Raw genomic sequence first — 12,147 nt, 5'->3', positions numbered from 1 at the left:
TTTCTTTTGGCATGTCTTAGATTTAAGTGATAAATGATATGAGCCTTGGGGTAATTCTATTCATAAGTTTCGAGCGTGATTCATGATTCTTATTCACTTCTTGATGTTAGAACTCTTAAAATGATTGAGCTTCCTTCTTCAGTGTTCTATACGTTGGATAGCAGTCGATATATATAAGCTCCTATTCTTAGAGACTTTACGATGACTAATTTCCTTGACTTCTATAAGCTATTTCATATTATCTTGATACATGTCTATGATTCCAAAGGCTCTTTTGATATAATCTATAATGACATTCGAGGGATACTTGATATAATTGTCGCTATTGATACTCAGGTGTTAATCTCTTCGTCTTATTCTGTTTGAGTCCTGTTAATGTTTTAAATTTCATATGGTTGCTCACTGCTTGTACATGCCTCAATATGTCCTTCACCGAGTCCCGGGCCGGGTATGTTATCGTGCGCAGTCTCACTGCATTATTCACCGAGTCCCTCACTAGAGGGCCGGAATATGATATATATATATATATATATATATATATATATATATATATATATATATATATATATATATATATATATATATATATATATATATATATATATATATATATATATATATATATATATATATATATATACTGGAGTTATGCTGTGTTATGGCGTTATGCTGTGTTGATCGAGTTATGCTGTGCTATGGCGTTATGCCGTGTTTATGGAGTTATGCTGTGTTATGGCGTTATGTTGTGTTTATGGAGTTATGCTGTGTTATGGCGTTATGATGTGTTTATGGAGTTATGCTGTGTTATGGCGTTATGATGTGTTTATGGAGTTATGATGTGTTATGGCGCCAAAGACGGGGTGGCGACCATGTTCACCGAGCCCCATAACGGGCCGGATATGATATATGATATTGACATGCATGATTTATGTTTCAAAAGGGCAAGTGTTTTGGTATTCTGGACATTGTACTTGTTTCTGTACTCCTTATTTCAGTTATGATCCTTTTTACTGCATTTCATGCTTTATACACTCAGTACATATTCCGTACTGACCCCCTTTCTTCGGGGGCTGCGTTTCATGCCCGCAGGAACAGATAGTCGGTTTGGTGACCCTTCAGCATAGGACTTCTACTCAGTTGTCTTGGAGAGCTCCGTTGCTCTGGAGTTTAGACTTTTGGTACAGATCTTACGATATATACATATATGTATGTTTATCCAAGGGTACGACGGGGCCCTGTCCCGTCATATTTCACTGTTAGTACTCTTAGAGGTCTGTAGACATGTGTGTGGGTTTTGTATAAGTTCTGTTTAGCTGTGTCTATCCGATGTGCTATTATATGATGTCCGTCTGTAATGGCAGCCTTGTCGGCTTGCATATGACATGATGTTGATGTGTAGTGGCAGCTTTGTCGGCTTGCGTATCATTTTATGATTTGATCAGTTGTGACTCCTCAGGAGACAGTTTATCTGAATATACATATATGATGACGTTATGAACCGTTGGAATTCTTCTGAAAGTTTCCATATTGTTCATAGATTCAGTTTGATTATATTTTAACAGGTTCGTATACGGGTGTCCAGTTCGGGCACTAGTCATGGCCCGCGGGTTTGGGTCGTGACAGAAGAATAAGAGGAGGCTTCAGCTTGAGCTCCTACGCCTCCAGTTCCTCCACTGGTTACTTCGGGTCAACAAATGACCGAGGCTATTCATCTATTGAGACAGTTAGTTGCCGCCCAGGCACAGCGGCAGAGTTCGGGTCCAAGTGACAGGGTAGTTAGTACTAGAGCCCGTGATTTACTAAGTTTGAATCCTCCGGAGTTTTTTGGGTCAAAGCCAGATGAAGACCCGCAAGGCTTTATGATGAAATGTTGAGGACATTGAAGATTATTCATGCCTCTGAGACTGAATCTGTGGAGTTAGCATCTTATAGACTCTGAGATGTGGCGGTACTTCGGTATAACAATTGGATATCCTCAAGGAAATAGAATGCACCTCCTCCAGTTTGGCAAGAATTTGTAGATGCCTTTTTCTGCCACTATTTTCCACCTGAGGTCCGACGAGCTAGAGCGGATAGAATCTTAAATTTAAAACAAGGAAATATGAGTGCCCGAGAGTATAGCCTTCAGTTTAATTCATTGGCTAGCTATGCCCTGACTATGGTGGCCGACATGGGGGATAGAGTGCACAGATTTGTGAGTGGCTTAGGGCCACACTTGTTCAAGGACTGCTTGACGGCTTCATTGCAAGATGGGATGGACATTTCCCGCATTCAGGCCCATGCCCAGAACTTAGAAGGGCAACAACATCCCCAAAGGGGTGAGCATGATATTGATAGAGGGCAAAGCAAGAAGGCCAGATCTATGGGTGCAGGCAGTGATTTTAGAGGGGGATCGAGGCAGACATATCCTAGACACTCGGGCTAGTCGGCAACTAGTGCACCTCCACGATTTGTAGGTAGGAGATTTGACCGCTCCATTCCTTCAGGACAGGATCATAGTTCGAGAGCTTCAGGTTCCCAGTTTGGGGGTGATTATAGCCAGAGGAGACCACCAGTACCGCGATGTAGCCAGTGTGGTAGATTACATTCCGGATAGTGTCGCCGAGGTTCAGATTCTTGCTATGCCTGTGGCCAGGTTGGGCTCATGATGCGAGATTGCCCGTCGATGAGTGGTAGAGTTGGGGTTCAGCCCGCAGGATCAGCGGCTGGTTCTTCTTCTGTGCGCCCAACAGGGCAGACTCTCCAGATTCCAGCAGGTCGAGGTAGAGGCAGAGGGGGAGCATCTACTTCAGGTGCCACTCAGCCCCGCATTGATGTGGCGTGATTTTACGCCACAATCGATGCTTTTCTGCTATAAGTTTTATTTGTTTTTAAGCAAGTCTATGTGATTTTACCTGATTTTTAGTGTTTTTCAGGAAACGGAACAGATTCAGAATGAAAACAGTTAAAAGTGCAGAAGTGGTCGTAAACTCAGTTTACGGTCCGTATTCTTAAACACAGGCCGTATTCCATGGGCGTATTAAAGAATAAGAAGAACCAGAAATGCAGGCTGAGGAAATGGTGATTTACGAACAACTTTTAGGACCGTATTCCACTTTACGGTCCGTATTTCAAAGCGTATTTAACCATTCGAGCATCTGGCAGAAAGTCGAAGTTTTGGAAGTTGAAAGACGTTTGGGCAGTTTACGGACCGTAAACTAATTTACGGTCCGTATCTCAAGAGATTGAAGTTGCTCAAAACTGGAAGAAAAACCTGGCCGTAAACTGGTTTACGGTCCGTATTTCACTTTACGGACCGTATTTCGTATCGACGGGGACCAAAGTGCAAATCTGCAACTTCCACGTTTTCAGAACCTATAAATAGTCATTGTAGGGTTTTAATAGTTATCAGTTAATAAATTTTGACTTTTTGCTTAGAACATTAAATTCTCTCTAGTTTTTTAAGGTTCAAACATCAATTCAAGTATTATCAGTTCCCCTTTTCTTCGAAAGTAAGCAATTATGAATTCTTCAATTACTTATTTCTTGTTTTTTGTCATGAGTAGCTAAATTCCCTTACTAGGGTTGTGAACCCAATGATGGGTGTTGTGTGATTGGGTTGTGATTAATATACACATAATGGATTATTAGGGATTATTTATTCTCATTCTTCATTCATAATTAATGGTTGCAAACATTGATTAAAGCCATACACCTTGATTTATTTGGGAAAAATAATTAGGGTTGGTAAGAATAAATAACAAGGACTCAACGATTTAAACTTTGTTTAATAAATTCACTTCGAAATAAGAAGAATTTACTTGGAATGATTAATCGTTCTTCATAGTTACTTTCTTAAATTTGGGAAAATCATAGAAAGAGATAATCTTTATTTATTGGGAAATAGTAGAGATTCATATAGAGATTAAATGCATTCATATAATGATCCATTAGAAGTATATCAAGATCAATACCCATGATCATACACTCTATCTAACGGGGACACAACCTTAGTTTCTTTTACCATAATTTTCCACCAAAGCAAGTAGATAGCAATTAGTCATAGAAAAACCAACTATTACCAAAACCATCGGATTAAGATATTAGACCTAAGCTTAGCATCCTACGACTTTAGTAACCTTTTCATACCATATTCCCTGTGGGATTCAACTCCAAACTTGTTGGGTTGCTATATTTGACAACGTCCGCATTATACCATTGATAGGTGTAATTTGAGCGTATCAAATTTTGGCGCCGTTGCCGGGTAATACGATTTTGAAATTACTAAATAGTGTTTGCTTTGATTGAAGTATTTTGCTTATTCCATCACACCTTGTTTGCTAATTTGTGTAAACTAGGCGAACATGAATCAGAATCAGCAAAATCAACGTGCTGGCAACCAGGGGAATCAGTTGAACAATCAGGCGAATGAATCAGATGATGAGAATATTTTCGCTGATCTTGTTGCGGAGGAGGACTATGCATGTGCTATTGTTCAGCCTCGAGTTGCAACTGCTAGCGTGAAAATTGACACCTCTCTATACCAGTTGTTGAAGCTTGAGGGATATTTTCGGAACTCTACCGAGAATGACCCTCAACGTCATTTGCAAAATTTTGTGGTTGTGTGTGCTAATCACGTTCAGAACAACGTTCCACAAGATGCTGTTCGGTTGAGGTTATTTAAATATTCCTTAACTGGGAGGCAAGAACATGGTTTGAGAAGCTGCCTCGAAATTTGATTACTTCATGGGCAGAGATAGTGACTGCTTTTCTCACAAAATGGTACCCCCTAGAAAGAAGGCTGAAATTCGTGACAAGATATATGAATTTAAGCAGCGAACGGGGGAACAACTATATAAAGCATGGGAGAGATTCAAGGAGTATTTGCAGAAGAGCCCGAATCATGGTTTTCTCGAACACATATTAATGGAGAAGTTCTACCGAGGTCTAGATCCAGTGACGCAGTCAGTTGCTAATAATGCAGCTGATGGTTGTTTCATGAACAAAACTTATCGACGAGTGACCAACATACTTAATAAGTTAATGACTCATAATCAGGCTTGGCACTCACAAAATGCTGATGTGGTACCATATGGTAGTGCTATGATCCAGAATATAGTAAAGGAGAATCAAGACAGCCAGCAAACATTGGCAGAACTTGCAGCAAATATTTCCTTGCTAATGAAAACGTTTGATGAATCCCAGATCAAGAAGGTAAATGTTTGTGAGGATGATACAGTTTTACCAAAAGGGATGTACCATACTCAAGATGGTCCGTTCCATGATGGGCCACCTATGCAGGTTGAAGACGCTAATTATGTTAATAACTCTCAAGGGGGTTACCAAAGACAGAACTACCAAGGTGGTTATTAGAATCAGAATCAATAGAGACCTCAACAAGGTCAAGGTGCTTATAACAACTCTGGGAACTACAACAATAATTATGGTGGTGCTAACCAAGGGAGCTAACACAACAGTAACAATTTCGGGAACAAGAGTTCCAATCCTTATATACCACCGAAAGGGCAGTCAACAGAGCAAGATAGTTCGAAGGTTTAATTAATGCTTGAGAAGATTCTGGCCAATCAGTCTAAGTCTGAGAGGACTTTATCTGGGCTGACAAAGACAGTGGGTTCCCATACAGCGGCTATTCAGAATCATGAGTCACAGATGAGGGATATTTCTAGAGAGCAGCACCCTCCTAAAAAGGGAAGACTTCCGAGTGACACTATTCCAAATCCAAAGAATGGGGGAGGCGGTGTAGACCGTGTGTTTGCCATCACTACTAGGAGTGGTAAAATACTCCAGGGGACTGATGAGAAGGTGATTGATCTTGAGTCGATAGATGAAGAGGATGAGGTGCAGTCTGAAGCACCCATTATTGTTGATGAGAATCCTACTGACAAGAAGGTGGTTAATATTCCAGAGATGGTGAAGGAAGATGATAACACAAGTAAGCAGACTGTAAAAAGGGCTCTCCACCCTTTGACGCAGCTTCTCAAATCTAAACCTCCCTTTCCTCAGAGGTTGGTAAAGAAGAAGGAAGATGCTAAGTTTGAGAAGTTTTATGATGAGTTGAAGCAGTTATCTCTAAATTTTCCCTTTTTGGAAGCTGTCAAGGAGATGCCCGGTTTTGCTAAATATTTGAAGGATCTGCTAACCAAGAATAAAACAGTACAACATGAAACAGTGAGTTTGAGTCACACTGTGAGTTCCATCATTTCAACTACAACTGTTCAGAAAAAGAGAGATCCTGGGGCGTTCACCATTCCTTATTCTGTTAGGCACCATGATTTTGCTCGTGCTTTGTGTGATAATGGGGCAAGTATTAATTTAATGCCCCTAAATATATACAAACAATCAGGTTTGGTGATGCCAAGGACGACTACTATGAGGTTATAAATGGCTGATAGGTCTATCAAAAGACCTGTTGGGGTGGTTGATGATGTACTTGTGCGGGTTGCTAATTTTATGTTGCCCGCTTATTTTGTGATTCTTGACTGTGCTGTTGATCGGGACATTCCTATTATTCTGGGGAGACCTTTCCTTTCTACAGGGAGATCTTTGATGGATTCGGAGAAAAATGAAATTAAGTTCTCAGTCAACAATGAAGAAGTGACTTTTCAGGCAAGCAAAGGGATGAAGTTATCAAGTGCTTACGAGAGTATTTCGGTAATTGATTTCTTTGATGTTGATGATGAAGCAGTGGAGTTCAAGATGGAAGAAGAAAGTTTGGGTGAAGCTCTAGCTGGTATTCTTGTGAATTTCGATGCTGAGGACATGGAAGGCTATGTGGAGACAGTTAATTCACTTTTTGGGTTGGGTTCATATTCATACCACCCAAAGAAGCTAAATCTTTATCTGGAAAATAGAACAACTCCTCCAGCAAAGCCTTCGATCATTGAGCTTAAACAGCTCCCATCACATCTGAAGTATGAGTTCCTTGGTCCGAACAATCCATTGCCAGTGATTATTTCAGCCCTACTGACTAAGGAGCAGCTTTTACAGCTTTTGGAGGTGTTGAGGGAGTATAGGCGTGCTATTGGTTGGACCATCGCAGACATTCAAGGTATTCCATCTGGGATCTATTAGCACAAAATCCAGTTGGAGGAGGATAGCAGACCGAGTGTAGAGCATCAGAGGCGACTGAACGAGAATATGCAAGAGGTCGTCAAGAAAGAGATCATCAAATGGTTGGATGCGGGACTGGTTTACCCAATTGCTGATAGTAAGTGGGTGATCCTCGTCAATGTGTTCCTAAGAAGGGCGACATCACTGTGGTGCCGAATGCAAAGAATGAGTTGATCCGAACTAGAACCGTAACCGGATGGAGAGTTTGCAAGGACCATTTTCCCATGCCTTATATTGATCAAATGTTTGATAGGCTAGCGGGGTGTTCCTACTATTGCTTCCTTGATGGTTATTCGAGCTACAATCAGATCAACATTGCTTTAGAAGATCAGGAGAAGACGACTTTTACTTGTCCTTATGGGACGTTTGCATTTAGCCGGATGCCTTTTGGTTTGTGCAATGCACCAGCCAATTTTAAGAGGTGCATGATGTCAATCTTCTCTGACATGGTAGAGGACTTCTTGGAAGTATTCATGGATAACTTCTCTGTTGTGGGGGATTCGTTTGAAGATTGTCTTGGCCATCTGGGTCAAGTGCTCAAAAGATGTGAGGAGACAAATCTCGTGCTAAATTGGGAGAAGTGCCATTTTATGGTGAAGGAAGGGATCGTCCTTGGTCATAAAATCTCTGAAAAGGGAAATGAGGTCGATCAAGCGAAAATTGATGTGATTGCAAAACTTCCACTACCTATCTCAGTCAAAGGTGTCCGAAGTTTCTTGGGACATGCTGGGTTCTACAGGCGCTTCATCAAAGATTTATCCCAGATTTCTAACCCAATGTGTAAGCTTCTTGAAAAAGAGGCTAAGTTTATGTTTGATGATAAGTGCCGAAAGGCATTTGAGGAGTTAAAAGAGCGTCTCACTACTGCTCCTATTATTGTTGCTCCTGACTGGTCCTTACCATTTGAACTGATGTGTGATACTAGTGGTTTAGCAATAGGTGTTGTTCTTGGGAAGAGGCACAATAAAATTATGCACCCGATCTATTATTCAAGCAGAACACTGAATGCTGCCCAGATGAATTTCACAGTGACGGAGCAAGAGCTGCTTGCCATTGCGTTTGCTTTTGAGAAATTTCGGGCCTACTTGTTGGGGTTCAAACTAGTGGTTTAACCTGATCATGCAGCCTTGAGATACCTCATGGCAAAGAAGGAAACAAAGCCACGACTTATCAGATGGGTGCTATGCTGCAAGAGTTTGATTTTGAGATGAAGGACCGCAAGGGCACTGAAAACCAGGTTGCTGACCATCTTTCTCGGCTTAAAGAAGCTGGGAGACCTTCTGATGAACTAGATATAGATGATGCTTTTCCAGACGAGAGGGTGTTGGCTGTGTCAATAGAGGTAGCACCGTGGTATGCTGACATTGCCAATTATTTGGTAACAGGCGTAGTGTCATGACCTAGCCCCGTGGGCAATGACTAGTGCCCCAGCTGGGCACCCATACGTACCTGTCAACATTATTGGACCGATACTACAGGCCCTCAACTAACCACATCACATCATATGAACATACGCAAGCCGACGAGGCTGCCACTGTATATGTCATTATTCTACGCAAGCCGACAAGGCTGCCACTACACATCAAAATATTACGCAAGCCGACAAGGCTGCCACTACACATCAAAATATTACGCAAGCCGACAAGGCTGCCACTACGAAACGATAGTATAAGCAAGCCGGCAAGGCTGCTACAGCGACAGAACATCCATAATGATCATATAAACACAACTGATCACATCTGAATACAACCCACATACATGTCTACAGACCTCTAAGAGTTTCAACAGTGAAATATGATGGGACAGGGCCCCGTCATACCCTTAGGAAATATACACAAATATACATCAAAAAGGGTCTGTACCAAAATCTAGGCTTCGGAACAACGAAGCTCTCCAAGATAGCAGAAAGGGAATCCTAAGCTGGCGGATCACCAAAGCGAGTATCTGTACCTGCGGGCATGAAACGCTGCCCCCCGAAGATAGGGGGGTCAGTACGGAATATGTACTGAATATGTAAGGCAGTATTGAATCATAAAACAAGGAAAAGCGTAACAATAAGCAAGTTTACAAAGCAACCCGGGAGTAACCTGGCACAACATTTTGAACCATGTCATGTGGTCCCTTACACAAATTCTATAATACACAATATAAATATAGAATATCCTACTCATAGCCGCTTCCGGCTAATAACACAATAGTCCCTTCGGACGGCCGCTTCCGGCTAATAACACAATAGTCCCTTCGGACGGCTGCTTCCAGCATAATAATGATGGCCCCTTCGGGCAACTGATTCCGGCTTAATAATAATGGTGGCCCCTTCGGGCAGCCGCTTTCGGCTTAATAATAATGGCCCTTCGGGCAGCCGCTGCCGGCTTAAGAATATCATAATCCAGCTGATCAGGTGGAGCAATAACAATACATATGATATACAGTATGAATATGTAATGAAGTTACAAAATGTTACTTGTCAATATAGTATGAAACATTTTATAGAAGTCAAGACATGAGTCATCATAGAGTTCCTAAGAATAGAAGCTGGTAAATATCGACTATTATCCAACGTACAAAAAGACTGAAGAGGGAAGCTCAATCACTTAAGATTTCTAACATCAAAAAGTGAATAAGAATCATGAATCACGCTCAAGACTTATGAATAGGATTACCCCAAAGCTTATATCATTCATCGCTTAAATCTAAGACATGCCAAAAGAAAGAAGGGACAGCTTTACATACCTGTTGACGACTAATCGCAAAACCGTTCGCTTTGTCGCCCCTTTAGCCTATTTAATATAAAAGTAACGTTATCGTCAGTAACTATACTTTCTAGTTCGTAAATCCGTAGCCCATCGCTTTATAGAACTTGTTCTTTAACATATACATTCTTGTTTAGGGGTTTTTCTCATTATTCAAGGACTTAACAAAAATCGGGCAGCATTCCCCCTATATATTCGCCTAACCCGAATTTCCAATTATCCTCCTGTCAACACAGAAATACCAACAACAACAATATACACATAAAATTCTCACAACTCAGCCCATAACAATTCTAAATCCATTTCAATCAACAATTTTACATAGTAACGATTTCACGTATTTTCTTACTTCCGATTTCGTCCAATTCAATTTTAATAATTTCATTACAGCATTATTAACACAACTACACCATAAAATAGGAAAATCTTACCACAATTTCCTCGGAGAAATTTGTACGCTCAATTGTTCCGATTTTGCAATTCCTTCTTCTCCAACTTAAAATCAAATGTTGCTATCACCTCCTTGGATTTGTATTGGACTTGAAATTGATACAAATATTAAAAGATCAATAATTATTTTCACCACCATGGCTGGCCGAGAGCAGCCATGGTTAATTTCCTTTTTTTTTCTTGAATTGTTTTGTGAAAATGTTGTAAAATGAAAGTCATTCACTACATGTTATGTATATATATGCTTGTTCCTAGGGGGACACGTGTCCCCCACCTTGGTGAGTCACAAATCCACTTTTGGATTTTTGTTTGATTTTTTTTCTTTTTTTTAAAATTTCGGGTGAGCCCACTAGCAATTAATCTTAATTAATTTAATTTAATTACACACTAATTCCTACTTAGTAATCTAATCACAATTAATTAATCCCTAATATCAAATAATATTTTTATACTAAATAAAATTTATAAACAATTTGTGTTTTAATTAAAGATTTCTATTCCGTGTCCGAAAATGATCTCGTCTTTAACTTGAGTCGATCCTCTTGCGAATAACTCGACGTATAAAATATATAAAACAAAATTACCGGGTATAACATCCTTCCCCCCTTTAGAACATTCGTCCTTGAATGTTAAACTTGTCCTGAACCTCCAGTACTTTCTCAGTGTTCTCTTATTTGATTATGCCCTTCTCATCTCTTTTCCGTTTGTCGATTCGCTATAATTTATTATAACGCATCCCATATCTCTACATAGTCATTCCTATAGTATCTCCTCCTTCTGTTGTTTCCCGAGGTAATAATTTCATGTCATTGCCTTGACCTTTTCTTACTTCGCAGTTCGTTGTCAGTTGTATTGCTCTTCCGCTGAAATCTTACCTTCTTCTTGTGCTTCTCCTATAGTCATCCCCTTAAGGTATCGTTTCTTTTATCTTACCACTAAATCTTTAAATAAGCTTTTTATAACGCGTAGACGTCCCTCGTCGGTTTATTAGACTTTAATATCCCTGGAGTGTTGCAAGCCTCCGGTAACCTGTAGACCCTTCGCAGGTTCTACGAGTAAAACGAAACTTTCCAGAAGGTAACATTTTTATATCCCATATATCCTTACTTTACTCCGCTGCGACAATCTGTATTCTGGAATCCGCAGCATCATGTGTCACTTTCTAACTTTCTTTTAAAGGTCTTTAACTATCATTTGCTTTTATTTCTTGATCTAGATCTTTAGGGTTGGCTATCAAATAACGCTAGGGTCTCCTCATATTATAATTTTACTGTCATCCAGTAACCGGTAACCCGCTTGTTCTGATTGTCTTGATTAGATCATTTCGTAATTTCCCTTACCCAAAATGGCAATACTTTAGGCGTATTATCTCGTGTCGTTTATCTATTTTTGCCTCAAACTCTGATATTTCCCATTTACTCAAACTTGCTCTTAGTCCTCCTATTACGCATCTTATAACAATCTTTACACGGGTATGTGTAGGTGCTTAAATCTGCCCAGAAAATACCTTAGCGTTACCACGCTAGTATTTATGCAGACCTTATATTCTTCTCTTATCTCTTTGAATTGATATCAAAGCACAATCATGGCTTTTTCCCTCAGTACTAATTATATCTTCGTAGTTTTGTCTCAAACCACCTTATACCTTTCGTTGATGTATCCAAAATATCGCAACCACATTGTTGTTACTGGATTCTTACTCTTCTTATCAAGTACTCACTTGACCTTGTTCCTAGTATACAAGTATTCGTAGGTTGCATAACTATTCCTGTACCATTCGTACAAAGTGCATCCAATCTTAGTCATAGTATTTCCTTCTCCTGGTATATTCTGC

The 12,147-nt window shown here is 40.1% G+C and overlaps 1 non-coding gene across 1 annotated transcript; it reads right to left on the bottom strand.

The window, feature by feature from the left end:
* Nucleotides 1-4,783: 4,783 nt before the first annotated feature.
* LOC132600958 (small nucleolar RNA R71) lies at nt 4,784-4,889 on the bottom strand. The gene has a single exon (XR_009567412.1). It is a non-coding gene; the product is annotated as a small nucleolar RNA R71 (small nucleolar RNA).
* Between the last annotated feature and the right edge of the window lie 7,258 nt (nt 4,890-12,147).

Source organism: Lycium barbarum, chromosome 6 (assembly GCF_019175385.1).
Source record: "Lycium barbarum isolate Lr01 chromosome 6, ASM1917538v2, whole genome shotgun sequence".
Classification (NCBI taxonomy): domain Eukaryota; kingdom Viridiplantae; phylum Streptophyta; class Magnoliopsida; order Solanales; family Solanaceae; genus Lycium; species Lycium barbarum.
Note: the sequence above shows the minus strand (reverse complement) of the source record. Positions and strands in the feature narration are given on the sequence as shown.